This window comes from Vidua chalybeata, chromosome 6 (genome assembly GCF_026979565.1).
Source record: "Vidua chalybeata isolate OUT-0048 chromosome 6, bVidCha1 merged haplotype, whole genome shotgun sequence".
NCBI classification, from domain to species: domain Eukaryota; kingdom Metazoa; phylum Chordata; class Aves; order Passeriformes; family Viduidae; genus Vidua; species Vidua chalybeata.
The window spans coordinates 15,182,827-15,210,108 of record NC_071535.1 but is presented as its reverse complement, the minus strand read 5'-3'; the positions used below and the strand labels follow the sequence as shown (position 1 = coordinate 15,210,108).

The 27,282-nt window shown below is 43.0% G+C and overlaps 1 long non-coding RNA gene across 1 annotated transcript; it reads right to left on the bottom strand.

Moving 5' to 3' along the window:
- Window positions 1–17,020: 17,020 nt before the first annotated feature.
- On the bottom strand, window positions 17,021–17,695 carry LOC128789949 (uncharacterized). The gene is made up of 2 exons (XR_008431586.1): window positions 17,509–17,695; window positions 17,021–17,249 (listed from the first exon to the last, which is right to left on the bottom strand). It is a non-coding gene; the product is annotated as an uncharacterized LOC128789949 (long non-coding RNA).
- Window positions 17,696–27,282: the final 9,587 nt, after the last annotated feature.

Below are 27,282 nucleotides of genomic sequence, written 5' to 3'. Positions count from 1 at the left end.
AAATTATTTATCTCCGTGACATTTTGAAACAACAGGTCCCAGAGGCTCAAATAGCACATTCCTGTGCTACTGTTGTCAAACTTCTGACAACCTCTTGCTGTGTACCAGTGAAGACCTACAAGAGGTTGTTCCTACCAACCTCCTGGTTGGAATACCAGGAGCAGGGACCTCACTCCCTGGTGCATGCTGGCACTGTGGGTCAGGCTGGAGGGGAAAGCCAGGCTGCAAACACCAGCCCAGATCTGAGTCACATGGAAATGACACTGGGGTATGCTGGAAACACGAAGGTCAGGTTGCACAGGAAACTGTGGTTAACTTTAAAACATAGCCAAAGGAAAGAAAAAAGTCCAAAACCTCATACATGCACGCAGACTTCACTTTTTCAGGCAGCAGCTCTTAATAAACGTGCCGGCAGACTCACTGTGGCAGCACATGGCATCAGCAAAGCTTGAGACAAATTTGTGTCTGACAAGAACCAAAACACTCCTTCCTATCTCAAAAAAAAAGTGATTGATAGTGTAAATGTTCACCAGTTCTATTAAACATCTGTGGTTACTGGTTAACTGCTTAGGATATGAAGAGGAGTGGAGTGTTTAACAGTATTTTTATTTTTTACAGAGGAGGATAAAGGGGGATTTACCAGAAACCACTGGAGTAAGTGATGGGTGTTATCCTCATTACTGATCTTTGTAATTGCAATCCATACCACATGTTTGGCCTGAGGATCAGTTTGTTTCTGCTCTGCATCACATCTGTGTAACAAAGCATGGAAAGTAATATTTGTTTAGTGGTATGCTCAGGTATAAAGTCATAAAGTCACCCCAGGACAATTGGTTCAGTACCAGGGAAGCTGATGGAGTCACATTGGAGTAAGTGAGGACAAAGCCATCAGCCAAAACCCCTGAAGGTCGCATAATACACTAGAAATAACACACAAATATGTGAAGAAATAATACAACAACCAGGCATCCCCAAACTTTTTTTCCCTAGGATAATTACATTTTGTTATTTATGAAAAACTATTATTGTCTCTGCTGACCCTCTGTCAGGAGACATATGAATAAGGACTCTGTCTTCATATTTATTTGTGCATATGAACAGATATTTTACTACAAATCTGCTGCACTTGGGTAAAGACTGAAGTCATTTACCTGAGATATCTATTACAGGTACAAATTAGTGTGGCAAGAGAATAGCTGGGGAAAATAATGCGGAAGATATGGGCTTTCTCCAGCTTTCTTCCTATAAAGAAATTGTTCATATAGCTAAAACCGTACTTCCAGAAAATTTCCATCTATCCTTGCTGGGAAACTGACAAACAAGGGCAGAGAACATGCATTTTTGCATTTATTTTTGTAAAGAACAGGCAGATCCCTAGGTACTATAAATCAGTACCTTCCTGATTATTTTAATGGAACTGTACTTGCTTCCAAAGTAAGTGGTGCTCAGGCCTAGGAGCACAACAATCACTTCAGGGAGAGGCAGATGTTCCATCAAGAGATTTTTAAAACTGTGCCTCAGATCTGTGAAATAACAACACACAAATGATGCACACTGACTTGCAGTATGAATTTCTCCTTTTTGAGCTCTAGATCAATATCCTATGTTGAATAAAAACAGGGAAAAATACTTCAAGCACTTTTGAGGTGATTAAAAATGTCTTTGCTGATCCCATATGGTTCAGGGTAATTTATTGACATCCACAATTGCAAATACATCTGGAAAGGACCTGAGTCTACCACTCTCTGAGCCAGGCATCAATGCAATATAAAAAACAGGTGTGCATTCTGCAGGTGGTTAGGGTGAATTGCAGTAATCAGGAAAAAGAGTTTATTGTAGGGAATATACGTTTCTGTTTCTCTACCACCTTGAGTGCACAGATCAGAATTCTGTACTGGCTAAATCTCCTTAGGAAAAGATCATCAGAAAGGTTAGCAGCACAGTATGCATATTATCAGAGAACCAAATGAAATTACATCAAAATAAAGCTACTACTGCAGATAACTAAGATGGCGCAAACCAGATAAAAGCATGGGCCTCTGCACCTCTTGCTTGTTTCATACAGGAAAAACACACTTTGCCATGCAAATTAAACAAAATACTGCTGAGACATCATCCACTGGGAGGAGGATTAAAAAAAAAATAGATAAAATTCATGTACCTCTGCACATGCTGCGGTAAATATGCACAATTGCACCAGAGATGCATGGAACGGTTTCATGTAATGGAACCGTGTGAAAAATGGACAGCATCAAGAAAGCCAAACACCTTCTGAAAGATCAAAGAAATCTTATCCCAGCCCTCCAATTCTATTTGCAGCATTTGTATTTTGAAGCTATCCTCAGAACTATATTGCATATCCTTGGGTTATATTGCATTTTTTGCAGTTGATTTAGAAGCTTTCAGGCTGAAAATTCTCCCAAGGTCTTACACTCAGCAAGGAAGGGACATTTTCCCAGATAAGGGTGTTAGCATGACTTGGCAGGTCTCTGCATAGTGGCATGCAGAAGAAATATTTGCCAGGGTAGGCCTTTAGGTTTGTGATCACCACATCTGCCTGGCCATGGCTAAGGCTGCTGGGGGAGCAGGGTCTGTGGCTGTGGCCAGGAATGTGGCTCCCTGCAGCCCCTTTCTGCTCATCAGAATTATTGAGTAGTGACTTTCATGTACACACAAAAACCTCTATCTGTATACCCAGTGTTGTACATTTATGAGTGGCATCCCAGAACATAAAAGCAAACTGGAATTATATCAGTAGGCACTGACTGAAGTTGAATCTGGTTTGCAACAGGGGAAGGGAGATTGCAGAGGACAGTGAGGTGATCATCACTGCAAAATCAGAATTTATAGAAAATAATATGGAGTCAATAAAAATGAAAAGAGAGAGCAACATCATGCATAATAGGACACATATGCGCACAATTGGTTAACTCGGCCCCAAATAAGCTTAGGGCAGACCTGGGAAACTGAGTATGTGCAGCTGCTGCTCATGCATTGAGTCCATCTAATCCATCCCTCAGCCACAGCGTGCCCACTACTGTGGTATCTATTTACACAGCACAGAGCTGTGGCAAACATGCATTGATCTGCTCTAAGCTGCTGCACAACCCTCGCTGCTTACATTGAGCTGACTTGTCCATCAGCCTTCTCAATATGCTGCAAAAGGTTCAAGAGGCACAGTCCTTCCTACATGTTGGCAGCAGTTCTTTCCAACAGAATATCTCTCCAAAAGAATCAGCAACATACCAGACATGCCCATTAGTTTTGCACATTTCAAGACCATTGTCTTGCAGTTTGCCTTCAAAGACACTCATCCCCAGTAATAAACCACTCCAGACTGCCAAACTTTATAACTATGAAAAGCATGAAACGCATAAGATCACCTAAAACATTTTGTACAGCACTAATCCTGGAACACATTCTACGCCCAGTGCAAAATCTGTAGCTGGGCCCATGTCTCTTTTTTTTTTTTTTTTTTTTTTTGTAAGCCCTATGAGACCAGGTGCTTTCTCAGATATTCCAACCATTACGTCCATTGAATAAATCTCTGCAGAGGTGGTTAGGACAAACATTTCATTTGAAAAAAATCTTCATGAGCTGTTTAGCATCCATCCATACCAAAAGCTCCATTCCAAAGACCATCACATTAAATTATACTAATAAATACATGCCAATCTTGCCTATCAGGACCTGGGCTCGCAGATTTAAAAATTTTCAAATCTTTGAAGTTCAACAGCAATGTTAAAGCAAAGTAGAATACAAAGGTTGTCATGTTGGTAATTTCTGTGTTGAATCCTCCTGTTGGAAACCTCACCTTTCTCCATTGTGCAATATGATGTCATGTATTTGCCTGGCCCCTGTGTGCAATCCTAAAATATAATGCACCAACTTGTCAGGAAGCTGGACAAGTGTGTTTTATATTTCCTCAGTCTCTACTTAGTCCACTTCATCCTCATAAGGAGCCCTGCCCATATGGATATATATTTTTATGAAAACACCCATGCATTTTATATGGAGAACATCTCAAAGTCGAGTCATCTCTGTAAACACTCAGACCAAAACCCCTTTGGCACAGAAACTGCTGATGCCAGAGCAACAGAAGAGACTCTTTTCTTTGTCTCAACACAACCCTTCCTCATCCTTGCTATCATGCAGTACCAGGCAGAGCTGTGTGGTTGTAGGCCATGACAATGCACCACATACCATTGCTATTATCAGGATCACAGAATCAAGAATCACAGAATATTCTGAGTTGGAAAAGACCCACAAAGGTCATCAAGTCCAACTCTTAAGTGAATGGCCTATATAGAATCCAAAACCTTGCCATTATTTAGCACTATATTCTGACCAATTGAGCTAATCTGTAGTAGGAAAAAAAATCTTGCCACTGCAAGCTGGTATTTTTCATGTAAGGCGTGATTCCAGAAGCAAATTCTTGATCTGTTTCCAAATATGCAGTGTAATTTTTATTTAAAAACAAAATCTAATAAAATACATCAGATTTCATATTACATTTCCAGTTAATATTGAACATACAAGATATGTTGAAATAACAAAAAAACCTGAAACTACCTTGCTTCATAAAATTTTCCAAGCCCTGTAATTGCTTCTGAAATGAATTAATCTATATAAAAATCAGAATATTAAACTTCCCTGTTATCAATTCAAAATTGTTTGAAGATCTTTTCAAGCCATCACTGCATTGAGTATGCTCAGGACAAATGTACTAGAGACAAGCAGATGCATCCTGCCCTCTTCTCTTCTAACTAACCTGATTATAACACCAACAAGTGCAACTGATTCCCTTTTAATTTGTATTAGCATCACTGAACTTATGACTTGGCCAAAGAATTAAATAAGGATGTCTCAACAGAAACTCTGTAACTAGGAATATCACCTAAAGAAAAGATGGGGCCTCATTCACCTTTTAAATGCAGCATTTAGTTTCTCTTGTGCCAGAAGCAAGCTTTTATTTTCATAAGTTTTTCAAAGACTAACAGTGGGAAAAGGAAATGAGGCAGCACAAACTACCAAGCAGAAACAGAATTTAATGAAATGACAGAGGGAGAGAAAAATAAACTGGTGGCAGAGCTTGAAAATTGAGAAGCAGGTAGGTCTAAGCTCACTCTGCCACAATATCAGACTGTAACACAGGGCTGCCTCTGACCATCTCACTTGACCTCCTGCATGTCTGTTGTTTCATCTGTTCTGTTAATAAAATAAATCAACACAATGCTACAGTATTGGTAATAGGAGCAAGGTACTAAAAGGACTCATTGCATCTTTAGGTCCTGTCCCCTGTTGTAAATAAACATTAGGCACAATCCTCATTCAGAATGCAATGAGACCCATTAAAAAGGAGCAAGGAAATTTGGGTGAAATACATTAAGGAGCTTCTAGAACAGCTGAGCTGGACAAGACAAATGCTGATTTAAAGCAAAAGGGGGCTTGAAATTCAGGAGCTCAGGTTCCTTCTGCAGTCAGCAGGGATTAACCTCTGTTATCTAGCCTATTTATCAACAGCTGCCTTAAATATGTGGGTGATGGACCACTCTCTCCCCCTCCTCTAGTAATGATTTAAATACAGTGGCTCTTAACCATAATGAGAAGCCCTCCAGGTTTAACCCCCGCATAACAGCTGGTGATCAACCACCTTTGATGGGGCTCAGGAACGAGCAATGAATGAAGCTGCTCATCCTGAGCAGTGCTGGGCATCTGGTGACACAGGGCCTGTAGCTCCCCAAAGGCTCCTGATGCCTGTGGGAGACTGCTAAGTGATTTAGGTACACCCAGCATTAGAGGGCTTTCAAGAGGCTGTAGCTTGCAAGGACAGGATGCAAAGAGATGGTGTCCAACATGGCTCTAGCCCCAGCTCCTGTTACACCCAGTAATATATTGTTCAAAACTTCTTTCCACTGTTTACAAGGTTCTTTTTAATTGTCTCATGGTCCTTTATTTCTTTTGCTGCCAACTCTATCCTTTAGCTCAGCTGGCTCTCCATTCTCCCTGATGTTATGCCCTTGCTCTATTTATAGAAAGCACTGGTATCCACTCTGGGATATTTTCTCAGTAGCGGTGAGCCAGCCAAGTTCCTCTTGTTCCAGCCAGGCTCTCTGCTCCCCTGCTCTGCTCAGATCTCCCTACTGCACCTGTGTGGTCCAAGGCAGCCTTTTGGGCACACTGCATGCAGCATTTGGGAGTAGATCTCATAAATGTCTAGTACCACAGGACATTAATGCTTGCTATTATTATTATGGTTATTAAAATTCTTTTTATTTTTCAGGAGACCACTGGGAGGCTGAACTGTCAGAACTGCTGGATTTCCCCCTCAAAGGATAGTTGTTTTATATACTCCTTCAAGATCATAGGAATTCTCTGCATGAGGCATAACAGGATTAAAAGCTCCTTTGACACCAAAAGGTCCCTTTGACAACACCTTTCATTCTTACTGTTTGAACCAACTCTTCTAGAATTGTCGTGTGTGTTTCTCCATTTTCTTTGCAGGCTGCAACAGCTAGAGAGGAAAATTGCTAAATACAAAGTATATGAAGGATTTCCTGCTGAAAAACAGTGACAAATTGCCTGATAGTGTTACTCTAAGGCACCTGCTGTCTCCTTTACTGTAATAACAACAACTGGCAGTGCTCAGTTTGCTCCTGAGCTGGGTCTGGTTACCAACAATCAGCTGTGCAGGGCTGTGCTGGGCTGCACTTGGCAGCTGATGGCAGGAACAGCAGAGAGCCAGCCAGACCCATTCCATGGGCTGAGCCTCTGTGCCAGGGCAGCACGGCCAGAGGCTGGTAGAGGGTGAGAGAGATCCCTTCAACGACAGCAGCAGCCCAGTTTGACCCTGGGATCTGCATTGCCTCATGGCTGGGCACTAGGAGAATAAACTCCTCCAGCTGATACCAGCACAAGGGGCAGAATTCTTCATCTTACCAATACAACTGTGCTTGGGAAGAAAGCAAGTCAGGACTGCATAGTGCAGCTCAGCAGCATCACCACTATTCATTGATGGTGTCCACTCAGGAACCGGGTTGGACCAAGATGACATGAAGTTGCTGAAAGGATTCACAAAGTGCCTGGTTCATTTCTTGCTTTTGAAGGTGGGCTCTAAAGCATGCCTCTTGCACAGGGAGCTCTTAGACCTGCAACTCCAACCATTTACCACAGGCAGCAGGTCTGTTGAGCCTGCAGAAGCGGCCAGTGGTGCTTGGATGGCTACACCACATTGTCTCTGCAAGCAAAGACTGGACTCAAAGTGACTGTAAGCATCCTGAGCCTCCTGACCCCCTTGTTTCCCATTTCCATTGTTGGCTGTTAGTTCTGTTTTTCTCCTGGCTCCACACAACCATGCAAACTCAAGTAAGGCCAACCTGAAGAAAACTGCCTGGACAAATTGCAACCTATATATGGCCTTGCTCAGCAGTTTTCTCAGACCATACAGGCACATCCTCAGGCCCCAGGACTTGGGTTTTGACTATGGTTGGTTTCCCTTGCTCCAGGTGACTGAATCTTGCCCTAAAATGACTCTGGAGCACATGCTTGCATGGGAACAATGTGGATGGGAGACAGCCTTGAAATTCTACTTCTGCCCTTTTGTGAATGACACAGTCTGATTATTTCCACTTCTTTATTAGGGGATTAGAGCTGCAGTAGAAGAGGCACCAGACTGTTTTATTGCTCAGTGTTTTTCAGTAAATTGGTTGTGACCTCTGTAGCCCCAAACAAGATGGTTGTACTATGTTGAAACTTTTATTACACTATAAAATGAAAAGAGTCCTGCTCCCTGGCCCCTTCCCCACCATGTCTAAGGTCAACTATGCTCTGTCAGCTTCTCCAAGAAAGCAAATCAGTCCAACAAGCTTTGATATTTTTTTTTCTCTTGCTTTTATAACAAATATACTGAGGTCAGGGGAATATTTATGTTAGAATGAGGGGGCCACCATCCAGTAGAGTCTGTTAAACACAGATCCAGCTTGCAGAAGGCTCTTTGGGTGTAGATAAATCCATTTGTGGTTTAATGCTGTATTTAAACAGGTGATTTTCTTTCAAATAAATTCCCTGTTGTGTTGTTTACCTACAGGTAAAAGACCTGTCTATCATTATCAAACTCCATAATCCTGCTGAATTACACAACCTTAGAGAAGATACATTAAATACACCTTTTTAAATGCATCTTAAATCCTACCTGAATCCTTTCTAGCATTCCAGGTCTTTGGGTGTCCAGTCCAGTCTTAATCTGGAGTGATAATTTTGCACCAAAAGCTATATCAGCCACAGCTATTTAGCACCTAGTCAGGTGTTAAGCTTATAAATAGTTTATCTCTTGGCAACATTTAGATCTTGAGCTAAGAAAAGTCACTGGCTTGTTTTCACTGTCAGGTCAAGTCTGTTTGAAGGAGTGGCCTATTTAAAGGACACGAAGTACTCATGCAGACATTAAAAAACCCCAAAACAACAAAAAAACCTCCAACCTACAAAAACCAAGCCCAAATCCAAACCAAACAGCTTTTCTTAAAAACCCATTTCACTCATTGGTGTGAAGTCTCACAATGGATTGATTTCCTTGTTGGATCACTATTGAGTCCCACTGTATTAATTCTCTATTGATGGAGCAATACTTTACTTGGGGGATAGTTTTCCTTCCTTCTGTCCTTATCACCACGTCTTAGAGAAATTAAGTTCCCTAAGATTAGAAGTTTAAATCCCTCAGTAGGAGAGGTATGAAGTCCCACTCACTTCCCTGACAAAATTTTGACATGAAATCACTTCACCTGCCTTGATTTCTTACCTTTCACATTCTATGAGTACAACACAGTTGTTTCCTTTTGTCAGACTTTCACAAGCACAGGCACTTAACATAATTTTCTCACCTCTCAATCTAGCTCATGCTTTGGACTCAGCAGGTTAAGCAGCATTCCCCCTGTTCAGGTGGGGGTGGGAAAGAAAACAATGTGTTTTTTTTCCTCAGGAGTCTATCTCAAGCCTCTTCAAAGTAGCAGGGAAACCCGCAGTTGCACCTGAAAATGTGAAACTCCCACATTTAAAAACTTGCAAGCACAAATCACACCCCATTTCCATTTTTGGAATTCTTCACTGTTCTGAGATGACCTTCAGATGCGGTAGAGGGGAGCAAACTGAGAGCTGAGACACAAGTGCTCCTAATCAGTCACCTTGAATCACTTCCCACTACTAGATGCACTCCTCAAGTGAGATTAGGTTGTTATGCAGAGGACCTGGTCCTTTGCGGACTTTGTAAAGTGCAGTCATTTCCTGGGAGGTCCATGAGAATCCTGCAGGAAGAAATCTGTATATCAGCAGGATTTGGCTCCTACCGTGCCATGAAAAGGCCATAATGTGTATGTGACAGATGGTAGGTGGCACCTTTATCCACTTTGTGTTTAATTTCTCTCTGTCCTTTACCAATTATTTGGAATGTTTGGGAACCATCAGGAAACACAAGACTCACCTACAAACCAGATCTTGACAAAGAATTTAGTCATCCTGTCAGATGATCACAAAAATACCATGACCACAAAAATAGCATGACCCTGAAGCTACGCCATGGGAACATGATACCACAAAATTTGTAATGTTATTAAGCAGGTTATTTATGGTTTATAAGGTGGTATTTAGGTCAAGTCACACCACCTAAAAATCAAATGCTTCGTGGCGCTGAATTTCTTCTTCTTACAAGAATTCTTTAGACTCACATGTAACAGCTGAACAGGGGAGCATTTCTTCAGCTATTGCTAACCATAAATATAAAATATATCACCCTCATTTGAACAGGGAAGAAAAAAAATCCCTTTTGTCAAATGAGTGGTGTCAGTGGCCACTGCACAGTTGGAATCTCTCATGGATATCAAGTGGGTTGCGGGAAGGAGGCCAAGTGCAATCCAGGCCAGGGTGATACACAAACATGATGACTGAAGCCTATTTTGAACATATGTTTACAAAATGTTGCTACTGAGGCTGATTTCTATGATTAAAAGAATATTCATTATATTTTTGTTCAATCAATCATCCTTATTTATTATTTGAATTGGGATAAATTGAGAAACTATGTGCTTGCTGGGAGAGAAAGCAGCCCAAAAAAGCCCATCTCCTCATATTATCACCCTGGATCCGATCAATACTCCAAGCCAGGTCCCAGGGAATCTCCAGTGGTGCCCACTGGGCATGGGCTGTGTCTGGGTGGCACTAATCTCATCACTGACCTTTCTGCTCAGCAATGGCTGACTGCTGATGCCAGAGCTGCTCAAGATTCATTTTGGTATTGACAGTGAGAGAAGGAGCTGGTCCTGCCAGAAGGACAGAGCTGCACCGTCCTGTGCAGCCCTGCCCTCCACTGCCCTGGTGTTTGTGGAGCAGCCCAGCCTATGCTTGTCCCTGCCCAGCCCCAGAGCGGGATTGGCAAATTTGCAAAGACTCTTGGAGTCACTGAGAAAGCCATTTGGTAACTGGAAGCTGCTAGAGCCAACAGTCGCTCTGCAAGTGAGAGGCACAAGAGTGGGTCAGCTCACTGCTCTCTTGATCCAGGTGCTGAGGAGTGGGCTTTCCCACTCCAGAAAGGCAGCATCTTGTGGAAAAAAAAAAAGAGAGCTGGAGCTGCACACCACCCAGGAGAAAGATCATTATGACAGCAGGTGAGCAGGTTGCACAAGGCCAGCCAGAGTCACAGGGAGGAAACGGGGACAGGGACAAAAGCAGAAGTGGCATTGGCCAGCTGCCAGAAGAAAGGGAGGATCTCCTAAAGGGATCTGTACTGGGCTGAAGCCCTGCTCTGTCAGCATGGGAAGAATGGCCTTTTCTGGGAACTTGGCAATCCTCAACTCTCTGCAGGGGGCAGAAATTCACACAGGGCTTTTGTGCTGGGGCAGAACCAAGAGAAAGTCAGGCTGCTGTCAGACACCCACCATAAGTAGCCCTGGCAAGGAGGTGGGATTTCCATCAAGCCTCAACATGAGGCAGATAAATAACAAACTTTGAGTATGGCACGTCTGTGGCACTCCTTCATAAGGACTACACACACCCCCATGTCAGCTAAACCTCTGGGGAATTGCCCTGCCCACCAAAGCACTCTGGCAACTGCAGTAACCCTCAGATCAGCAGCATTGCTGATGACAGCATGAGTACAAACAGCCAGGAACAAGGGGCTCCAAACTGTCTCTCTGCTCTACCAGCAAAGCTACGAAGAGACTGGGAAAAGGTGACATAATGCCATGCTTCAATTTCCTCACAAAGAGCAGTATTTCTCCAGCTCTCGCTTTTTCTCTGAAAATTAATAGATACATTAGACAACAGAAATACTGGGGGAAATGTGCTAAAAAGGGTTGCATATCACCAGCAGCACATGCACCTGTGCATGTGTGGTGTGCACATTGCACAAAGCACATTATGAATCTCATCTTGCTGCCAGTCTGCAACACTAACAATGCTGGTGGATTCATCTCCTTTGAGGTGATCTGACAACAGATATGCCATAAAGCCAGGACAGGGAGACTTGTACTTTTTGGCTGAGATGTGTTACAACATGTTCTTCAAAACGGATTTTTCAGGATTCAGCCCCTGGGAATGTAAACCTGGGGAGTGGAGTAGTGTTAGAGAAAGCCACAGAGCATGCAACGTGCTAGAATAAATAAATCCACTTGGAGACTGCCTAAGTTTAGCTATATATGGACATTTCTAGAAAGTGAGAAATACCATGATTTTTCCATCAGATTTCAAGAGTTTTCTCCAGCCTTTTCCAAAGCCCTGTATTAAAGGGGTTTAGCAGAATAATCCTGTCTTAACAGAGAGATAACAGAGACATGGAGATGTGCTTGGTCAGAGGAAAGGGCAAAGAATAGCATCCAGACAGTTCCCAAGATGTTACCCCTTTGGGTCTTACTCTGAACCTTGCATCGGGTCTCTCAATCTTCAGTTGAAATCCTGGCCCTATTGAGACACGACCAATTATTTTACCTTGCAAAAATAGAGGAAGGAGGAAAGCAGTTCAGCTTTATGACCTCAAATCTCAGATTATGGACTGTGCATGCATTTCATAGCAAGGGCAATAAATCCTAAAGGTAGGATATGCTAATAACAATAAATAGTCCCAGTACTGGCCAGGACTAGTTAATAGTGTATATAAAGAGACTCCTTCATTTCCTGTGATCCATTCTGCCTGCATTCTGGGCTACAGCATGTGCCTGCAAGGGACAGCACAGCCCTATGACAATAGTATGGTGAAGGCACAGGCTGAGGAGACCAGAACTGTAACTCCAATCCTGTAGATTAGGAGGATAATTGGAGAAATTATGGTTTCCTGCAGAGTACTCCTATTCATCACTAGAATTTACTTCTGAAAAAATTCATATCATACACTTAGTGACACAGACAGATGAATCCAGAATGTTAGCACTTGGTGTTGAAGACCAGACTCTGTGCAAGATGTTACAAAGAAGGCACAAAACAAGTTACCAGTGAGTAGTGATGGAATAATACAATGTGGTGAGGAAAAAGTCAAAAGCATCCACATGGCACTATGTACTGCTGCTTTTAAAATTGAGAACATCAGCATTAGGCTAACTGATTTTCTTAACTAGTTCTTCTTCTAATGGTCTTTTAAGTTCTTTTCCCTGCATATCCAACTTGGTAAAAGTAGATTTAACTGCTGCAGGATGGAAACACACAAGTAATAGAAAATATTGACATTACACTGATCATGATGAGAATCAGTGGGACTAATGCACTCTGATTCAGGGCATCCACTTTGAAATTAGTGCAGGACCCCTCATTTTAATTCCTTCTTCTCTGGGAAAAATAAGGTGTTACTGGAATTACTCACAGTGTCAATACCATATCATGGTACTTCAGAATCTTTTCAGGCTGAGGCCAGTGGGGTTCAGAGGATTTGGCCTCTTTGTTTCCCCACACTAGCTCCTTACTAGCTCACTTTGCCCATTGGATTTACACTTTTCCCTTGAAACTTCCCCTGAACCTGGAGTTGAATAAGGCTGTGCTGAAACCAGCCCTCACCCCTCTCCCCCAGCACACACAGTGCCCTTCCCAGTTCATTATTCAAAGGCTGACACAACTCAGTAGCTCCAAGAGCACCAGAAGCCACAAAAGGAGAGTGGGGTGCAATTCTCATTTGCTCATCCTCCTTCTTACACTCCCTGCTTGATGACACTCCCACTCTGGGGGGCTCCTCAGCTCAAGGGGGAAAGAGAGAGGAGGGCAGCAGGACCAGAGGCTCTTCAGGGCCAGAAGATGTGGATAACAATAGAGGAACAAGAAAGGGAAAGATGCAAAACCCCGATCACTCCCTATGAAACACAGGGGCTCTACTGACTTATGCCTGGTGAACACCTTACCAGCAGCATAACAGTATGTTCCATTCAGTTTTCCTGTAAGCTGCCAGATGTCTACACTAGGGCAAGTTTGCTAGAAAACCCTACCAAATTGGAAAGGAAGCATCTGACACTGCTTTGCACCAGGCTGCAGGGAACCAAGCCCTTGAGTTCTCTCTCACACCATTCTAAACAGAAGAGCTGGTTGGTGAAGTTTTGTTTCCAAAGAGTCATGGAATTAGACACTCCTAAGTGATTCACCAGCAGATGAAGCTGGAGGCACTCAGGCAGCAGAGTTCTTTCAGATCTAGCATCAAACCCCTTGTCTTTCGTCTCAGTCCAAAGGTAGCATCAGCTTTAATAACTCTGGCATCAAACCACTTGTCAAGACCAGCCCTCCTTGAGTCACAAAAAATTATCCCCAGCTAGTGAAAACCCTGAGACAGCAGCTGAGAGCAGTTTGTGCTCCATGCTTATTGCCAAACTCAACAAAGAGTGGTACTGATGCCAAAGATGCCAACTATTAGGACAGGTAGGCAAGTGGTGGTAAGAGCTTGAACAGGTGCCTCAGCTGACAGGTGTGAATCTGTGTCCAGAGCAGAGTGCAGATTCACACATGCTCTCCAAAATGTCCCACCACTGTGCTGCAGATTCTGCTCCCCTCTCACCTTGTGAATCCCCAGCTGCTCCCTGGGTAGCTGCAGAAGCAGAGCTTGTGACTGCCTCCACCTTGCTTTGCCCAGGTACTGCCATGAGATGTCATTTGGCCTCTCAGCCTGATGACAGGGACCTGGGCAGGCAGTTGTGGTGAGAGGCTTGGCTCTGGTCCCCCCATGCTCTCCAGCAGGGTGTGGTAAAGATGGCTCTTCATCTAAAGCCTGGGATAGTGGGCTGGGTGAACCTGGGCTGCCCACTGGACTGCACTGAATGATATGGAATGAAATTTCTTCTGATCACACAGAGGATGAAAGTAACACCTTTTCTCCAATTGTACCATGTCCAGTCAGTCCATTGAATGAATAGCAATTGCTTCTTTCAAAAAAGTGTAATGTAGCAGTTAATTAATAGAATGAAATGGAATGAAACAGAATGAGTTGGAAGGGACCTTAAATATAATCTAGTTTTAACTCCCTGTGCCATAGGCAGGGACACTTTCCACTTCACCAGGTTGCTCAAAGTCCCATCCAACCTGGCCTTGAACACTTCCAGGGATGGGGCATCCACAGCTTCTCTGAGCAACCTGTTTCAAAGCCTCACCAGCCTCATAGGGTTGAATTTCTGCTCTATATCTAATCTAATCCTGACCTCTTTCAGTTTAAAGCCATTGTCCTATCCCTACATGTCCTTGTAAAAAGCTCCCTTCCAGCTTTCTTGAGCTCCTTTAGGTACTGGAAGGTGCTGTAAGGTCTCACTGTACTCTTATCTTCTCCAGGCTGAAAAACCCTCAGCCTGAACTCTCTTAGCCTGTCTTCACAGGGAGAGGTGCTCCAGCCCTCTTGATCAGCTTTGCGTCCCTCTTCTGGACTTGCTCCCACAGGTCTATGTCCTTCTGATGTTGGGGGCCCCAGAGCTGGTTGCAGTACTCCAGGTAGGGTCTCAAGAGAATGGAGCAGAGAGGGAGAGTCACCTCCCTCAACCTGACTCAGTCCCCCCCAGTTCTGTTAAGTTCCACACTTCAGATTTTTGAAGGATTTTATGATACCATATTTACTACATATAGTGCTGCTGTATGGCCAAAGACCAGAACGAACCAATACTGCTATGGTTTGCACTGAGACAAAGAAAACCCCAAATAAAATCACTGAAACCTGTGCTCATTTGGAGAAGGATATGGATTTTCCCTTGGTGGCAAAGGGTCAGTTCAATAGTATTTGGAAGCTGATATTATTTGATAAGTAGGAATTATCAAGCTCAGTTCACAGCTTAGAAACCTTTAAAAGATATCCCCTATATAACAAATGTCTGTACAACCAACCAGGACCAAGTCAGGAGATCAACCAGCTGCAAATTAAGTTGTACAGTAAAATAAAGAAGAAAATAAGAATGTGTTTAAAGACCTGAGGAAGGCAGGTGTTCCTGTTGCTGATGTGTTAAGACATATGATTGAAGAACAGTTCGTGCATATGAAACCTGACCCCAGTAACTCTGTCCAGTTCAGTCAGCTGAGGGACAGCGTGATTTGTTGGGAAGGGACAAGTAGTGCCACGGTGCTCTGCAAGATTTCATTTATCAGGGTGGGCACCACATCTTATGTGATCAGCTTAATTAGGACTTAAAAAATAAGACTCAAAATGAACTGCATGCTTCCCACACTGCCTGGCTGCCTCTGTCCTTCTCCTGCCCCCTTCTCTTTACTTGGAGTGTCCTCACCCAAAATTGCTTTGTGAGGTCTCTCATGTTTATCATTGTGCAGAAGAGAGGACAAAGCATCAGGCACATGGAAAAGGCTGTTTGTGCACCAGTCCTGGAGTGAATTTCATTAACTCATTAACTGTTAACAGGCACTGCTAATGCTGAAAATACTTCTGAATGTAAACAGGACTTTCTGAAACGGTGGGGTTTGAGAAAATGAAACTGACCCTGAGATACTATAACAGCTATGTAAACACCTGTAAAACGAAAGTCGTGGGATCTATAGACTAGAGCTGTGCTTTGCTCTCTGTATCCTTCAGCTCTCCTATAGGCCAGGATTGCCCTGCCTCTGGCAAGTAGCAAGGCCAGCGCCTCCCAGGAAAAGGAAACTGAGGGGTCCCCTCAGGATCTCAGCCTTCAGACAAGAATGACAGTTGCAAATGTAAAATGTGACTTTTCAGCAGCATGACAGCTCCTGTTTTGACTGCAGTCTTTCATGTTTTCAGAAATTAAATCAGAATTTTCCACTGAATGAAGCATTCTATTTCAGCAACATTTTCCCTGGCTTTCCCTCTTCTACCAAAATGCTTGGAATTAAAACTGTAAACTGCCACATAAATTTTAAAATTTTCTTATTTATTTTTTTTTAGGCCACACTAAGTTCTTTTTCTATAAGAAAGCCAAATTTTTGGAGCTGCTGTGGTCTTTCTTTCTGTGACAGACCTGCAAAAACAGAATGGTGCCCATGCCCATTCCACCGTGGCATTATTCCTCTAGTGGAAATCAGGAGCTCTGACAATTAAATGAACAAAACTCAGAAATGTCTCGTTCCTCCTCTTTGCACCTTTGTTTAACCTGTGCAGTGTAAAATGCAATGGAATTGCACTGGCCCCAGGCAGCTCTGGGTGCTGGGCAGTGGCAACCAGGTGCTCCTCACCTACAGTTCCCCACCACCTTCTTCCAGCTCCCATCAAGACTCCTGCCTTCAGATGCTCATCATTGCCCACTGCAGGAACATGATTTAATCTAGCCCAGGTCATTACACACTTGAGCAAATTGGGATTTAGCTGCTCCAGCCTCGCAGGGGAAGCCAAACAGAGGGTAGCAATGTCACCTCTGGGTCAGGCCTGTGGATTGCCCCACTGCACCCCATTGCACGCACCCAGATTCCCATGGCCCTGCTGCTGCCCCGCAAGGATCTACACACAGCTAACCAGTTCAAACGGGGAGCTGGGCTCAGACTGAGAGAGCACCACGACCAGGAGTCTACAGAGTACCAATGACTGAAGCATCTGAGTGAGACTTCCAAAAGGGAAACCCACAAGAAGTGTCTGCTGAGACTATTTATGAACAGAAGTGAGAAGAGTTAAACAGTCTTTGTTTCAGGTAGGAGGCAGATGGGGAAAACAGTCCAGAGTGGCTGTGTCTCCACAGCTTTGGGACAGTAACCAGGTTTATCCATCTGATAACAAAATGCCAGTCCTTGCTGTCGGACCCACATCTGCTTGCTTCACACCGCTGTCTGGCTCAGATGTTTTCCAGTTTCCTTCAGCCTTCCTTCAGGACATAAAGAACAACATCGTCATCCCCAGGACTAAACATAACCAGATCAACGTGAGGGCACAAGAACAAAAAGGCTGAATTATTCTGAGCATTTATATGAGGTTAAAGTGTAGTCTGCTTCTTCATTGTTGCTGAGACAAACGAGTTACCAAAAATTGGCAGACTTGGGCCAGCTAAAACGGTCAGTGCAAATACCCAATGCTCCTCATTTCACTCGTGAACCGAAAGCAGGAAGATTTACAAATACTTAAACCTGGCCAAGGACACCTCTCTCAGAGGCTAAGGAAGCAGAGGGAATGACGCTGGTGGCTCGCAGCGGGGCCGGCCCCAGCCCCTCAGCGGCTTTGGCCGCACAGGCCCAGGCCGCGCCCCGCGGCAGGGGAGGCGCAGGCCCGGCCCGGGCCCCGCCTGCTTTCCCGGCGCAGCGGCGCCACCCAGCGGCCGCTGCCGCCGAGCAGGGCGGGGGTCGGAGCGAGCTGGCGGCGCGCTGGTGCGCTTGGCTGCGTGAAGACACAGCCGAGACAGGAGCACAAGCTCTACTGCGTCCATAGACACGCGGCCATTGTGACATTAAACACCAGGGATGAATGCTGGCCACTTAGTTCATAGACTTATGGAACAGTTTGGGTCAGGAGAGACCGTAAAGATCATCTTCTTCCAGCCCCTCTGCCACGGGCAAGGACTCATCCATTAGAACAGGTTGCTCAAAGCCCTGTCCAATCTGGCCTTGAACATTTCCAGCGATGGGACATCCACAATTTCTCTGTGCCTGTGCCTCGCCATTCCCATAGGAAAGAATTTCTTCCTAGTAGCTAATCTAAAATTTCTTGTAGGGCCCTTTAGGTGCTGGTCTAGTGGAAAGTGTCCCTGCCTATGGCAGGAGGGCAGGAACTAGATGATGTCTAAGGTCCCTTTCAACCCCAGCAATTTTGTGATCCTACATTTTCACCTAAAAGGTAATCATACTCCACAACACAGGGAATAAAACAAACAAAACCAAAAAACCCAAAAACCAGCCCTGAATAATTCACCACCCCCAATCCATCAATTTAATTTAGCCTGAATTTTACTTTTTACTGTTAAAACAAGACATCAGAGTTCTATGTTCTTTTTCCAATCGAATAGAATAGAGCATTTTATCTGACATCACGTCTGTATGGCTTCAGAACACACAAAAAAAGTTTAATGATTACAGAACAGTCCTTTGAGGCTTGCAGAGGATCAGTACACTCTGAAATATGGAGCCTGCTGCCTCCTGCAGGAGACAGGAGAGTGGCCCAGGCAGGCCTGCGACCTGGCCAGAGAAGCCATCGATGAGCACTGCCTGACACAGGCAGAAACAGAGAGTCACCTACCAAGTAAAACTGCAAACAGTGCTGATGTTTTGATGGAAACCTAAAGAGCATGCCAAAGCTGGTACATGCAGCAGCTTGAGACACCTTTATTGCCACGTGATGCTTTCAGTGTGTCAGAAAAAAGCACCAGACAGCCCAGGCCGACTGCAGTGTTTATGGGCAGAGCAGCTGATTTCATCCTTCCACGGTGAGTAATGTGCTAAGCTGAGCACTGCTGCGGCTGCACCTCCAGACCAGGCTGCAGCTCTGCCTAACAAACTGCCCAGAGGATCTCCTGCTTGACACAAGGAACAATGAACAGATGCAGAAAATGAGACAGAATGTGAGCAAAGGCACTCAAGAAATCAGCAAGACTCCAGGAAACTCTCCTACTTGTACTACAGCTGTGGCTGGTGAAGCCATGCTGTAGATCTGAAACAGACTCAACTGTCCTCTGAAAATCTCTCCTTTCTCTTTTTCTGTCAATACTTTGGTCTGTCCCAAGTCCTGCCCCATTTTGGTTCTCGCTGCTGTGGGAGGCACAGGTGTGTGCTGGCAGAGGGCAGCAGCCACCAGCACAAACACAGCCATTGCTGGTGGGAGGATGATGGAAACAGCAGTCAGCGTTTCAAGGTGTGCCAGCTGTCCAGGAGATAAAATGTGGGAGGTTCTGGAGATATAAATAGCTATTGCCTTAGTGCTGGATTAACAGGAGAAAGGCCAAGCCTCTCTTAGCATGCTCCTGCATACTGGAAAAAGGGCTAAGGAAGAGACTCTTTTCAGAGATGAGCTGACAGACAGGTACAGAGCTTGAAAGAGAGAGACACTGAAGGAAAATACATCACCTGGAGTAGGAATTCCCTGCTGCAGTTGCTTAAATTTAAACAGCACTGTCCTATTGCAATTTTTGTTTTAAATCTTATTAACAAGAGATAACAGATGTTTTTGCTATGAATATTTATCACCTCTCAGGACCTCTCCTTATATTCTCCATCACTGCAATGCAACAACACTTGGCAAGATTTGGTTTTAGTGCAATAATTGAACAGATAAATGTAAGGAAGGCTAAAAATATAAAAAGAGAAGGATTTCTATAGTGATAACTCCCAGGGAAGCAAGGCACAAAGGTGGGTGGTAACTACAGCCAGTGGTGAGGGACTTTGATATACAAGATGCTGAAGCAGAACTTAGAGGAGAGCAAGGTTCTTCCTTTCATCTTAATGGATTTCATTTCCCTCTTGCAAGGAGGAGGAAGGATTCCACACAGAGGATAACCACTGCTTGTGCAGCAGCATCACTCTGGTTAGGTTTTGTACATGGGACAAAACAGTATGTCCACAAAAGACCTGTGTGTGAAATTAGTACAGGAGTTAATCACTGTACCAGCTTCACCTCTCAATATATCCACTTTTGAAATGTGCTATGCACTTTATAATCCAACACAAAATGGAATTTGTTTAAATTCCATGCTTGGTAGGGAAAAATATGCTGTCAAGTTTGCCAGGATGGATAAAACCAGTGGCTAAAGCAGAGAGAAGTCCTGTTTACTACATACAGCAGCAGCCTTTTGAATTTGATTGTTTCTTTCAAAACTTGTGAAAAGATTTGAAAGGTTGTTGCACTACGTCACAAAATAACTCACGCACACTTCTAAGATTAAAAAAGCAACTTTTATTTCTGACTTTGCAATATATAGAATTCTAAAAGTGACAGTGGGTTGGAGGAAGAAATTGCTACCTCTCCAACCACACTGGTCAAACCAACAGTCTATCAATTCTCTCTTCTTACAAAGAAGAATGTAAAACAATCATTATTTACATGACAGTGCATGAGAAACTCTAGTAGAAATATGTGAACATCAGAAGGCATAGAAAACTTTTAAAAGAACTTTAAAACTTTTTAAAGAACAGGGCAACAAAAGGTCATGGAATTTTTCTGTAAAGGGCACACAGACACAATGCCTGATATTCACCAGTCACCAGATATTAACAGAGGAAGACACCTGTCTATCCCCTAGACACCATGCAGCCTGCTGAACAAACAGGGGTTTAAAGTGACAAATGATTTGGCATCCAAACAGGTTCTGACTTAGGGGGTGTGAACAACCTTTTGATCAGTGCTTCTTAAGCATACAGGAACCTGGTCTGCAGCTGGTGGTTCTGGCTGTATTAATAGTACTGGATTAGTAACTAATGACAGCTGTCAGGAATTAGCAAGCACTACTTATAAAGCTGTCACTCAAATCTAGTTCTCTCCACACACTCTAAGATATTTAATAAATTTTTCTAAATGAGTGTTTACTTTTCACATTATCTCATCTGAAAAGTTATGCTAATAGTTTAAAAATAAAGCAGAGAAGAAGAACATGAAGTTCTAGTAATTGCAAGGTCACAGAAATTTTTTCTTGAACTGCTTCCTCGCTAACTCCTCTGCTTTGACTGTTGTGTAGAGCAAGGCACATTTACCAGCCCTGTGTGTACCTGTGCCCTGTCCATTAATCCTCTGCTGGGGAAACAGGGCCATATTTACAAGTGCCTGACTTGCTTTTCATAGCATATAAAATGGTCAAAAATGTAAGTACACCATGGAGCAGAAATGTTAATTTATGGCATTGATTGCCCAGCAGTGGAATCAGTGTCTGGCTGTTTGCTCTTGCACCATAACTCAGCTCAGGAGGCCATAATTCATCATCAACTGGGTTCTGGTTTCACCATCTGTGTAAGGAACAGTTTAATTAAAATAGAGGAATAACAGACAGCTTCCAATTATATACAACAGCTAAACCTTTCCCAGTCTAGGGTTTTGGTTTGTTATTTGGTTTTGTTTTGTTTTTAAATAACAAGGCATTGCAGTAAAATGTGAATGTCATATAATGGAAACTGCAAATATTTTCTTTATTTGAAGAAGGAAGTTGTCCCTGGTTATGGGCAACACCAAGACTTTTGGGTGCAGAAAAGTGCTTTTGTGTACAGAAAGGGTGGTACCTTTTTCTAATTAAACTGATAAATTTACTCATTGTTTGTTTTTGTGCTCACACTGATCATATTTCGAAAAGAAGAAAACAACATTACCTTTCAACTTGATAAACCTGTCCTAGGGTTTTTATACCCCAAATATCAGGTCTTCATTCCTGTTTTTTTTTGTTGTTGTTTTTTTTTTGTTTGTTTTTGTTTTTGTTTTTGTTTTTTTTTTTTTTGTTTTGTTTTGTTTTTTGTTTTTTTTGCCAATAAATCAACATAATTTTTGTTGTCCTTGTATGGAAAATAGGAAGAGAAAAGGTAAGACAATAATAGGAATCCTGTTTCAAGGCTTAAAGGAAGCTGCAATTTTTGGCTTGGATTTAGGTGAGATAGAACAGTGCAAGGGACATTATTTCCAATCATGTTTACACATGCATATATGTGCAAGAATAAACTTTTTTCCCAGCTGGAACTTAGGAGATTTTGAGACCTAGGAAAAGAAAGAAAATTAGTAAGAAATATTTCAGCAGATTAATTCTCATAATTTTTTAAACTTGCCAAGAAAACCAGACTGTGATGTCATCTCAGAACTGCAATGATGGAAATGGCTTCACTTGGGCCAGCTTAGAAGTAACTTGATAAGAAAGAGCAGTGACTCCACCTTATACCTTATTCATGAAGACATTTAACTGTTCTTTCTGAATAGACTTATTTAGCTTTAATTACTTAGCACTAGTAACTCAAGCACTTGAAGCTCTAGGCTGCAAGGGCTGACAGAGAGCAAATTTTTTGAGAAAACAAATGCTGCTAACACAGAACTAGCAGAATCCAGAAGATGTGAGTGAAATGAAGAAGTTAAGGACAAGAAGGAAGAAGACAATTCCAAGAGAATGAATTAACTTCAGAAGAAGGCCAGCCCAGCAAGAGTGAAAACTAATAAGAAATCAAGAGACCACTGACCAGAATTAAGTGACTGCATTTATGGATTGAGTAGTGGATGGTACAGGTATAACTGAGGGGCTTGTTCCGGGGTAGGGGTTCCTCCAGGGTCTATTAGGTTTTACCATTCCTGCAACAGAAGGCAGCCAGCTTCTGTTTGCATTTATGTAGAAAAATCAACAACTAACATGGACCCTCCTGCCCCAAGAGCTCACTAGCTCTCCAATTATATTCTTCAGTTTGTTTAAAGATGACTTGAAAGATACTGTGTGGATTTTTAGGCACAGTAATCATACCGCAGATCCTCGATATTGACTGGGGGAGAAGCTACAAAGGCAGAGGCAGTGGTGTCTATACAGTGGGATGCAGAAAGAGGAAAGGATTTCCTAAGTATAAAAGGAGCTTCTGCTCCTGCACTGGGATTGCTGAATTATTCCAGATCCTTAATTCTAAGTGTGAGAGCAAGGCAGCATTGGGCGCAGCCGCTCCTCCAGAGCGTGGCCACACCGCCGCCCCGTGGCTCAGCGCCGGGCGGAGCTGGGTCCTGCGCGGGATAAACTCCGCGGTCACGCAGCCTCGGGAGCGGCGAAGGTCACGGAGAGCAGCAGAGCACCACCCCCAGCTCGCCTCTCAACCATGAATGCCCCCATGAAGTAAAACTGATTTTGAAGCAACATGCTATGCAAGCAATGTCCCCACAAACGGCACAGCGCTATGTTTTAAAATAATTTAATTATCTTAAATGAGAATAATGTTATTTTAAAGAGATGTAGTGTTTTGAATCCAGCAACTGTACTGTCTGCTCCTTATGATCATGGCCCCTGTCATGATCGTGCTAAGGCTGTGTTTCACTCCAACTGCACACAGGAAGATCTGCTGGATCAGTTTAAAGAGAAAAATCTAACCCTTATCACTGACAGATCTTTATGCTACATGAATGGAAAATTATATGTAGGCTATGCAGTGGTGAAAAAGCCAGAGGTACTTGAAGCAGAACCTCTACGAGCCTTGAAGAATTAACTGTGTTAGCACAAGCAGCCTGGTGGGGACATCATCAGTGTTTATTCTTATTCTAAGTAAGTTTTTGGAGAGTATCATGTAATGGGTATACTATGGAAAGAATGAAGGTTCCTTACCTCAGCAAGAGTATATTTCTAAAATGTATATTTCTAAAGAGTATATTTCTAGTGGAACTGAAATCTAAATGCTCTTGGAAGCTATTCTATTTCCAAGGGAAATTGCTGTAATGCTCTGTCCAGCCCAAATCAAAGGGTCCAGCAAAAGCAGAACAAATAATGAACTGGCAAATAAAGCAAGTAAAACTGCTGTCCAACGACCTGTAACGAGTGTGCCAGCATAATAACTCCCTCTGCTGATGGTTGACTAGAGATCAGTAATCCAGCCCAAATATATGCAGAGGTTACTCAGGAAGAATGGGCTTGATGGGAAAGTTGGGAGGCTGTGAGAGACGAAACTGGAATTTGGACTATTGGGAGATAACCTATTCTACCAAGAAAGTTGTTTCATGATAAAATACATGGAGAGATGATAGCAATTGTCAACCAATTGTCAACCAGATGGAAAAAATGTGGACAATCCCCAGAATATATATGGCAATGAAAAGCATTGTGATTTCTTGTCCCACATGTTGAAAGTTTTCTAACACAAAACACAATCAAGAGGTTAAAGTATGATCATATTAGTTTCTCCATTTTCAAAGTGGTTATGCTGACATGCCTCTTATGAGCCCTGGCAGTCATGGATCAGCTCTCAGAATGGATAGAAGCTTTTTCCACCAGGAAAACTGTTACTGTGGGAGTGATTAAGACATCCTTACCAGATATGGAATACCTGAAAACATGGAACCTACTACAGGTTCTCACTTTCCAGCAGGAATACTAAATAATATCTATAAAAATTTAGGAACACAGTGACAACTACACATTCAGTATCATTCACAGTCCTCAGGAGAAGAGAAAATAATGAATCAGACTCTCTAAGATAAAATTACTTGAATTTGTAGTCATGTAGATTTGAAACGGCCTTTAGGCTATCAGAAATACCTGCCACCAGCAGATAGTGTTTGGCAGGCACTTAGCTGTATTTGCCACCCCTATCCCTGCTAAGACCAGCCTCTTAGACGGAGAGGAATGAATTACCAAATTTATACCAGGGACACAAAAACATCTATAAGACAAAAAGGCACAAGACAGATGGTTTCAACCAGTCTTATTATTGAGCTGTTTTCTATACCTTAAGATACTAGAATTAAACTCTTCATCGTACAGATGTTTTGGTTCCTTTTGTTTTCTAGAATGCAAGGACAAAGGAGACAGTTCCAAGAGAATGAGGTGACTTCACAAGGGCCAGCCCAGCAATAATGAAAACCAGTATGAAACTGAGAGACCACTGAGCAGAATTAAGTGAAGAGATGTGTGGATTGGGGGATGGGTGGTATGGGTATAATTGAGGGGCATGGTCTGGGGAAGGGGTCCCTCTCCAGAGGCGCACAGCTCTAACCTGAGAACTAACAAAAGAGGAACTGGAAACCTTCAGTTGGACTTGACATTAATCAGTGAGATCCTAGGGTTGGACCCTGTTAAGATGCCCAGTGTGTGTAAATCCATAACACCTGTCACTTATACTGCTATAGATATTGCCACGAGTAAAGAAAAAGACTTTAGTTCTAAAAAACCATCCACACTAGTGATTAGACTGATATAATCACATCAATAATAAAAAATAATGAGACTTTTAATTAGCCCAATGGTACTAAAGCCCATATGCACTTTGTAGCGCCTGTTCTGCTTTTCCAAGTCAGGTTTTGTATTATGTTGTGTATGTGCACCTCTCACCTACAGAAATTTGGCAATTTGTACCATCTCAAGTTGGTTGCTCTGGAAACTGGCTTCAATTTCTTCCAGTTTCACAGCAAGAGCTGCTGAACTCCAAGGCAAAGAAGCACAGCAGCTCTTATTCACTTGCTTCCCCAGGCCAATAAACTTGCCACAGGAGTGACAGATTATTTTCGTCTTTCTTACTCGCTCTGGGAGGCTAACCCCAGGAGGAGTTTATGACTGACTTGAGAAAACACTGAAGCCTTTCAATACCTTTCACAAAAAGAAGCTGAAATAGAAAATCTATCACAGGGCAGAACAGTATCAGACATCTTCCTGAGAGTCAGAAGGGGGCTATATAGAGGGGATCTATAGAGGGTTACAGAACCAGGATAATTTTCCTAAAGAGAGCCCTTCTATCTTGTGCCTCTCTTCTAGTTCCCAAACCTGTGACCACTGACATCATACTTTTCTGCAATGACTGTCTGATATTTTTTACAGATTGTTGATTGCTATATTATCAGTCATTCATTTCATGTCTTTTGAGCTCCTTCTTTCACCAAGCCATTCATCAAAAAGTCTGGGATAGCTCAGGCACCCAAAAAAACACATCCTGCTAGCACAGGACATAGCAGGGAGCATTTCAACACGCAGGAAAGTACAGGTTTTCTTACCACATTTTCCTGCTTGTGTCAGGCTGTGTGAGGTGAGGCTGTCAAAAAGTATCCCTTTCCTATCTCCTCTCCCCTCAGGGAGCTGACACAGACTAATTGCAGGAAGTGTGGGGTACCCAGCCCTCTCTCAGGAAGGTGTGAATTACCTCCCCTGTGCCACATGGCCAGCCCTGTGCCTGGGCTGCTGGCATACGACAAGGCACCACTCCAGCTTCAGCTCTGCTAATTTGCTGTTTTATTAACATACAGGGGAGGAGAGAAAAGGCATGGGGGATGTCAGGAAACTCTCTGGTCTAATATGTGAGATCGTGTCCAAACTATCTCCTCAGCAGATGCCTTAAACTGCAGGGACTCTTCCTTTATAGAATATGACAGAGCAGGAACTCTGCAGCAGGGATGAGATCAACTGCCTCCATGCATTCAGAAAATAAAAAAGGTTCAGAAGCTATTGTTTCACGTTTCTGTTAGGTAGTTGTTCTGTATCAGCTTGAAGCCTACCACCACTCTGCTGAAGTCACTTTTATTAAACTACTTGGAAGTTGCTTCGACAGCTTAAATAGACTTAATAAGTCCTTTAATTATGGGTATTTCAGCAGACAGAAGCTGCCACAAAATACGAGATTACTGGTTAGAGGCCTCAATATAACTGCTGGACCAGCACAGCATTAGAGAAAACATCTGATACTAAGTATTTGATAAACACTAAGATTACACTGCCCATATGGGCTTGATGTAAAATTCTTCATGTCTAATTTGCACCAGTAGTATACAGACAAATAGAGACTGAGAAAACATTCTGCTTTACTGTCCTCTTTCTGCAGTAACTTCATTCACATAGGAGTGGGGCAGCAAAATGCTAATATCTTTCTGTTATTGGTTTAACAATTTTTTAAAAATTATCTAAAGCAAATATAAGGTTTTTCCTCTAGCCAGAAGACTCAGGTAAGATAATGACAAGGCAAAACAGGCAGCCACAAGAGAGCTTTCAGAGCTCCAGACAAGTGCTCTTTTTAAGACACTGAGATATTTTTAGGGTCCAAGCTCTGCTTTAGTTCCTGTGGGGGAGCAGCATCAGTAGATTTAAGCACTGAGAGTTCATGCAGAGCACATAAGAGGGTGCAGAAGAAAACCAGCCTCAGAGCATGTCCCACAAGCAAACATGAAGCACTGAACATCAGAACAGGCTCTCCGGGAAATGGTGGAATCAGCATCCCTGGAATGTTCAAAAAACAAGTGGCTGTGGGATGTGGCATTTGCTATATGGGCATGGTGGCATTAGGTTT